Below are 8,366 nucleotides of genomic sequence, written 5' to 3'. Positions count from 1 at the left end.
ATGTATGAGTTTAACTTCCTACCAGGACAATTTTTCTTCCCTTTAGCTCAGTAAGAAGAAAAATTAAAGTTAAATATACTTTTCTTCCACTGTCACAAAAAAAGAGGAGTATATTTCTATTTATGGAGTGGTTGCAAGTTTTATTGATGCCCAAGATATTCAGATATAACACTGGTCTTGATTCTTTTCACTTGGCAACGAAGGTCATGTCTTTTTTTTTTTTTTTTTTTTTTTTTTTTTTTTTTTTTTTTTTTTTTGGTGCTGGGAATTAGAACCCAGGGCCTTGTGCATGCAAGGTAAGCACTCTACCAACTGAGCTACTCCCCCAGCCTCAACACTGCTCTTATAGAAGACTAAATTATGGATTAATATCACCACTTCATTGAAAATAATTCACTTGTGAGATGGTCAGTTTAACGAATCCCCGAATGACTCAAACTTGATCCCATATTAAAGGCAAACCAGGCCCTTCAATGAGGGAACACCAAGAAAGGAGAATTAGGGTAGAGCTTTCTAGTTTCCCAGGATTTTTCTCAAAGCTTGTTTGACATCTTTGTTTCTTAGAGAGTAGATCAGAGGGTTTAACATGGATGTGGCCAGTATGTAAAATACTGAGGCCACTTTGCAGAGTTCGGGATTGCTGGGAGGTGTGAGATACACAAAGGAGACAGTCCCATACAGCACACTCATGACCCCCAGGTGGGAGCTGCAGGTGGAGAAGGCTTTCTGCCTTCAGTTCAGGGAATCTTCAAGACTGTGGACACAATGTACACGTAAGATACTACAATAACAACTATCGTGGGCAAAACAATGAGGACAGCCAAACTCATAGGTACCATCTTATTGACAAAGAGGTTAGAACAGGAGATCTTCTCAATTTGGTAAGAATCACAATAGAAATGATCAATGACTCGGTAGGCACAAAAAGACACTGAGAATGTCACATTGACTTGGAGGGTGGAACTGACCCAGCCACAGAAATAGGAATCAGATGACTGCAGAGGTATTTCGACACCTCTCTATGGAGACTCTATGAAGAAGTGGACTCTATGAAGAAGAGAATTGCAGGTGGCACTGAAGCAGTCATAGGCCGTGACTGCCAGGATAAAGGGCTCTATTACCATGAAAAGTACATAAAGGAAGAGCTGAGCCACACAACCTGCAAAGGATATGGTCTTTTTCTGAGACAGGATGTTGGCCATGGCTTTGGATACAATAACAATGGAGTAGGAGAGGTCAGTGGCAGAGAGGTTGCCTAGGAAGAAATACATTGGTATGTTTGTTCAGCTGATTGTCATTCACAATGAGGTCAGTCATGCTAATATTCCCCCAAAAGACTATGCCGTGGACCGGCAAGAATAGGGAGAAAAGGAGATTGTGGAACTCTGGTCCTAGCCGGAAGCCTGCGAGAATGAAGTCAGTCACGTCTGGGTGTTTGCCGACTCCTTTGTCTCCCATGGCAAGAACCTGCTAAAAGGTACAAGACAAGGTTAAAAATTGAATTTTCTACATCGTGTACAACCATAGAAACCAAATGATGTACGCCATTTGTCTACAATGAATCAAAATGCAGTCTGTAAAAAATAAAAATAAATAAATAAGTTATAATAAAAGAAAAAAAATTGAACTTTCTTTGCTTTAGCATAAGTGAGGACCTCACTCACGGGTTCAAAGTCCAGCAACACACACACACACACACACACACACACACACACACATACACACACACAAATTGAACTTCCTATTCCTCACTTTCATAAAATATTCTTCTCTTTTAGAAAACATGGAGATTTGTGTTGTTATCTCCTTTATGCCCAATTTTGCAAGGTATGATCTGCCACACTCTTTTATAGAAACTGAATATGAGGCCTATTGTAATTTTCCATCATCACACAAGTGTAAATTACCATGCTCATCATTTTCTTTTTCATTTTTATTTTCTTTTTAATTTATTCTGTTTAGATATACATGACAGTAGAGTGCATTTTGACATATTATGCAATGTGGAGTATAACTTAGGATCCCATGCTGGTGGTTGTACATGATGTGGAGTTTCACTTGTCATGAATTCACATATGAACGTAGGAAAGTTAAGTCTAATTCATTCTACTGTCTTTCCTATTCCCATCCTCTTTCCCTTCTCTTCAGTCCCTTTTGTCTAATTCAATGAACTTCTATTCTTCCCTTATCACCCTCCAATATTGTGTGTTAGCATCTGCATATCAGAGAGGATATTCAGACAATGACTTTGGGGGGATTAGCTTATTTCACTTAGTATGATATTCTCCACTTCCATCCATTTACCAGAAAATTCCACAGTTTCATTTTTCTTTATGACTGAGTAATTTTCCATTGTGTGAATATACCACATTTTCTTTGTCCATTCATCTGTTGAAGGACACCTCAATTGGTTCCATAGCTTAGTTATTATGAGTTAAACTGCTATAAACATTGATGTGGCCATGTCACTATAATATGCTGATTTTCAGTCCTTTGGGTATAAACCAAGTAGTGAGAAAGCTGGGTCAAGTGGTGGGTCCATTCCAAATTTTCTGAGGAATCTCCATACTGCTTTCCAGAGTGGTTACACCCATTTGCAGTCCCACCAGCCATGCAGGAGTTACCTTTTTCCCCACATCCTCATCAACAATTGCCATTTGGACTGGAGTGAGATGGAATCTCTGTAGTATTAATTTTCATTTCCCTAAATGCTAGAGATGTTGAACATTTTTTTCATGTCTTTGTTGACCGATCCTATTTTTTCTTTTTTGAAATGCCCGTTCAGTTCCTTTGCCAATTTATTAATTGGGTTATTTGGGTTTTGGCTTTAATGTTTTTTGGGTTCTTTACATACCCTGGAGATTAATGCTCTATCTGAGGTGCAGGTGACAGAGATTTTCTCCCATTCTGTAGGCTCTTTCTTCACATTCTTGTTTCCTTTGCTGTGAAAAAGTTTTTAGTTTGATACCATCCATTTATTGATTCCTGATCTTACTTCTTGCACTTTAGGAGTCTGGTTGAAGACGTTGGTCCAAACTCATTATTTTCTAAAGTGTTTCTTCAAACCCACTCTTCTCACATTGCAACCCATCTACCCTCTGCATTTAAGGTGTTTTTTAAGCCCGCTAGCTGTTCACTTTGCTTACTTGTGTAAGTTTAATCCATCTGAAAGTTTTGGGAAATAAGTAAATATTTGTTTTCATTGTTAACTGGAAAATTCAAATTTACTTTAAATGGTGCTCAATAAGGTTTCTATCTCATAACAGAGGATCCAATTAAATTACTAGGGGGTAATTCAAAACTCCACTAGGGAACAGACATTATACATTAATAGAGCACTGTTTGTTAAGATTTGAGGTAGGTAACCTGGAGATTTAGTTGGGTAACCCAAATTTAAAAACCTTGGAAAATAGTAGCATTATCAGCTTCTCCGAGTGTATAATGTCCAGACATGCCATCAGAAGGGAAGCCCATAATACTTACAAGTCTCTGTAGAAATCTGTTAAGAAGTCAATTTGACCATAAACATCTGTGCAACTTAGAAACTTCAGAACAGTTTATTTAATAAAATTTTGGGTTAGAAAAAAGCTGTACCAGTTTTGAAAGCTAACTTGTATGATCTCTGCATTCAGACAGAGATTCATAAATGTTTTTAAATTGTCATAATGATCGACTTGAATCTACCACACAGTTAAGCAGTCTAGTTGGTTTGTTCTACGACTTGGGAAACTCTATGTCCTACCACATGGTCATGTCTTTTACTTTAAAATCAATTGATATTTTACACTTCCTATCTCAGCAGAGGGGAGAGATTGTGTGGCTTACCAAAAGCAGCTAAAAATCTAAAAACACTTCCTCAAGGGTCTGACATGAAAGGCAGAGTCAATGTATTTTGTCCTTGGCTCCCATCCTCCCTTATGCACGTGACCCCTCTTCTGTCTTCTCTGCCTTCTCCCCAAACCCTCGGCTCCTGTTGCTCTCATCTTTCTCCTCTCCTCTTTCTCCTCTCCTCTCCTCCCAATCCTGGTTTTTTTGAAAGAAGTTGGAAACTGAGTCCACAAAAGGAAAAAACTGGCAACAGCTCAGTTCCACGATTCTTAGAACTCCTCTCTACCCTACTGTTCCCACTGCATATTAAATTACACTTATCTTAATTGAATCTGTTGTTGAAAAGAGCACTGGATAATGTCTATTAATGACAATTCTTCTTACATGCTATGGTAAAACCAGTGCTGGAGGAATGAAGACCTAACAGAGGGATGTCATCCATCTGTCATCGGACATGACTGAGAAACAGAACAGGAAAAGAATTAGAAATTTTAAGAAAAAGAAGTCTTTGTCAAAGGCACCAAGTTCACACCACACAACTGGATGTTTGGTGGTGTTTCTCAATTTTACTAATTGAATAACAGCCCATTGCTGGATACCACACCAGCCAGAATCCAGTGACTGAGAAATACCTTTCCAGGAATGGAATATATTCATCCTATCTTTCACTTAGTCACTGAAACTTGAGGGACACCGACTGTACAGCAGACAGTAAGGACACCCTAAGACAATAGGGAACACACTAATATTAGAAATAATTTGTTCTCAAAGAACAAATGTAATGCATTTCTTTCTTTGTCTGCCTTCTATTTCAGATAACCAGTGTGTTATGAATTTTCCTTCAAGAAAAGGAATATTATTTTTACGGGAATACTAGTTGGGTCTTTAATAATTTGTAACAAATTTTATCAATCATAAAGTAATCTTTATGCATTAAAGTGCTCAGAAATAGTCATTGATTTGGCTAAAATAAAATTACTTGAATATTTATTCTTTACTGGAGCAACTTGAAAAGCAGATATAATTTTTTAAAATTATTGTACTTATTCTAGGAAGTCAAAAAAGGTTTAAAACTATATAAGGAAAATTAAAGATAATTTTTAAATTAAACATAATAAACAATAAATGTTTAATACAAGATAGTAAAATCATATTTTCAAATACATAATTTTATTCTCAGTTTTCGAATATCCCATTCTTCAACTAGGAATGTATTTTTCATTTTCTTAGTCGTGTTTTGCCTGAAAATCTCCTGTAATTACATACCGCTTCCTGTAGACAACAGATTAGACTTCATAAATCAGCTCTTCTCCTGAGTCTATGAACATTTCTTTGTTGAAACTGAAAACTCAACTGGACCTTTAGAATAGCACTGTGTGAGCATGCCTCTCCTGCATCGTGATGTATTTTAAAGGCCTCAGAATGAGAACAGTGACAATTTAAGTAGAGCAAAGATAAAATCACTCATGAATAGAGGCTTCCTCATGACCTGTGGGAGTAGAGCAAGAGGAATTCATGCCCTAAGTTGGCTCCACTGCCACAGCTGCAGTAATTACAAAACAGATTGGGTGGAAAGGTGTCCCTTTTGGAGAGAACAAGAGAAAGTCAACTACGGGTGATTAGAAAGGAAAGCTCAAGGTTCAACCCATGAGGAACATGTAGGAAAAGACAATAAGAAAGGGTCATATTTACTCTTATTACTCACTTTGAACTATCACTGGGCATTTTTGGACTCTACTTCTTGATAAAAAAAAAAAACTGCTTCCGATTAAGAGAATATATTAAATATTTCACATATTTTTCTTGCCTTAGTTTAATTGACACATTCTACATTCACAATGAATTTATCTAATGTTAATTTACATAACAGCTCATATTTTTTTAATTTGTTTTCATTGTAAACAAATGGGATACATCTTGTTTCTCTGTTTGTACATGAGGTAGAGGCGTTCCATTTGTGTAATCATACATTTACCTAGGGTAATAGTTTCTGATTCATTCTGTTATTTTTTTTCCTCCCCCCCCACCCCTCCCACCCCTCTTATCCCCCTACAGAGTCCCTCCTTCCTCCATTCTTGACCCCCTCCCACCCCCTATATGTGTCATCATCTGCTTATCAGTGAGATGATTCATCCTTTGGTTTTTTGAGATTGGCTCATCTCACTTAGCAAGATATTCTCCAACTGCAACCATTTGCCTGCAAATGCCATAATTTTAACATTCTTTATGGCTGAGTAATATTCCATGGCATCTAGGTTGGTTCCACAATCTGGATATTGTAAATTGAGCAGCTATGAACATTGATGTGCCTGTATTTCTGTAGTATGCTGATTTTAAGTCCTTTGGGTATAGGCCAAGGACTGGGATAGCTGGGTCAAATGGTGGTTCCATTACAAGTTTTCTGAGGAATCTCCATACTGCTTTCCAGAGTGGCTGCACTAATTTGCAGCCCCACCAGCAATGTATGAGTGTACCTTTTTCCCCACATCCTCGCCAACACCTATTGTTGTCGCCATTCTAATTGGGGTGAGATGGAAACTTAGTGTAGTTTTGATTTAAATTTCTCTTATTACTAGAGATGTTGAACATTTTTTCATATGTTTGTTGATTGCTTGTAGATCTTCTTCTGTGAAGTGTCTCCTCATATGCTTACCCCATTTGTTGATTGGGTTATTTGTATTCTTGGTGTAGAGTTTTTTGAGTTCTTTATAGATTCTGGAAATTATTGTTCTATCTGAAGTTTGAGTGGCAAAGATATTCTCCCACTCTGTAGACTCTCTCTTCACAATGCTAATAGTTGCCTTTGCTGAGAGAAAGCTATTTAGTTTGAATATATCCCAGTTATTGATTCTTGCTTTTATTTCTTGTGCTATGGGAGTCCTGTTAAAGAAGTCTTATCCTAAGCCAACAAGGTGAAGGTTTGGACCTACTTTTTCTTCTATAAGATGCAGGGTCTCTGGTCTGATTTCAAGATCCTTCATCCATTGTGAGTTGAGTTTTGTGCAGGGTGAGAGATAGGGGTTTAGTTTCATTCTGTTGCATATGGATTTCCAGTTTTCCCAGCACCATTTGTTGAAGAGGCTATCTTTTCTCCATTGCATATTTTTGGCACCTTTGTCTAGTATGAGAAAATTGTATTTATTTGGGTTTGTGTCAATGTCCTCTATTCTGTACCATTGATCTACCTGTCTACTTTGGTGCCAATACCATGCTGTTTTTGTTATTATTGCTTTGTAATAGAGTTGAAGTTCTGCTATTGCGATACCCCCTGCTTTGCTCTTTCTACTGAGGATTGCTTTAGCTATTCTGGGTTTCTTATTCTTCCAGATGAATTTCATAATTGCTTGCTCTATTTCTGTAAGGTACATCATTGGGATTTTAATTGGAATTGCATTGAATCTGTATAACACTTTTGGTCGTATGACCATTTTGACAATATTAATTCTGCCTATCCAAGAACATGTGAGATCTATCCATCTTCTAAGATTTTCTTTAATTTCTTTCTTTAGTGTCCTGTAGTTCTCATTGTAGAGGTCTTTCACCTCTTTTGTGAGATTTATTCCCAAGTATTTTATTTTTTTTGATGCTATTGTGAATGGGGTAGATTTCCTAACTTCTCTTTCTGAAGATTCATCACTTATGTATAAAAATGCATTGGATTTATGAGCACTGCTACTTTACTGAATTCACTTATGAGTTCTAAAAGTTTTCTGGTAGAATTTCCCAGTTCCTCCAAATATATAATCATATCATCAGCAAATAGGGATAGTTTGAGTTCTTCTTTACCTATTCTTATCCCTTTAATTTTCTTGGTCTGTCTAATTGCTCTGGCTAGACTTTCAAGGACAATGTTGAATAGAAGTGGTGAAAGAGGGCATCCCTGCCTTGTTCCATTTTTGAGGAGGAATGCTTTCAGTTTTTCAGCATTTAGAATGATATTGGCCATGGGCTTAGCATAGATGGCCTTTACAATGTTAAGGAATGTTACCATATCCCTATTTTTTCTAGTGTTTTGAGCATGAAGGGATGCTGTATTTTATCAAATGCTTTTTCTGCATCTATCAAAATAATCATGTGATTCTTGACTTTTAGTCTGTTGATATGGTGAATTACATTTATTGATTTCCGGATGTTGAACCAACCATACATCCCTGGGATAAAACCAACTTGATCATGGAACACTATCTTTTTATTATATTTTGCTAAGATTTTGTTGAGAATTTTTGCATCAATGTTCATTAAGGATATTGGTCTGAAATTTTCTTTCCTCCATGTGTCTCTGTCTGGTTTAGGTATCAGGATGATAGAATGAGTTTGGGAGGGTTCCCTCCTCTTCTATTTCATGGAATACTTTGAGAAGTATTGGAATGAGCTCTTCTTTAAAGGTTTTGTGGAACTTGGCTGAGAACCCATCTGGTCCCGGACTTTTCTTTGTTGGTAGGCTTTTGATGACTTCTTCCATTTCATTACTTGAAATTGATCTTTTTAAATTGTGTATGTCCTCCTCATTCAGTTTAGGTAATTCATATGTGTATTAA

At 37.0% G+C, this 8,366-nt stretch overlaps 1 pseudogene across 1 annotated transcript; it reads right to left on the bottom strand.

The window, feature by feature from the left end:
- Window positions 1-513: 513 nt before the first annotated feature.
- Window positions 514-1,458, bottom strand: LOC306661085 (olfactory receptor 9K2-like; annotated as a pseudogene). Its single transcript has one exon. The product of its transcript is annotated as an olfactory receptor 9K2-like (transcript).
- Window positions 1,459-8,366: the final 6,908 nt, after the last annotated feature.

The sequence above is a fragment of the Sciurus vulgaris genome (genome assembly GCF_902686455.1).
Source record: "Sciurus vulgaris genome assembly, chromosome: 5".
NCBI classification, from domain to species: Eukaryota; Metazoa; Chordata; class Mammalia; order Rodentia; family Sciuridae; genus Sciurus; species Sciurus vulgaris.
Note: the sequence above shows the minus strand (reverse complement) of the source record. Positions and strands in the feature narration are given on the sequence as shown.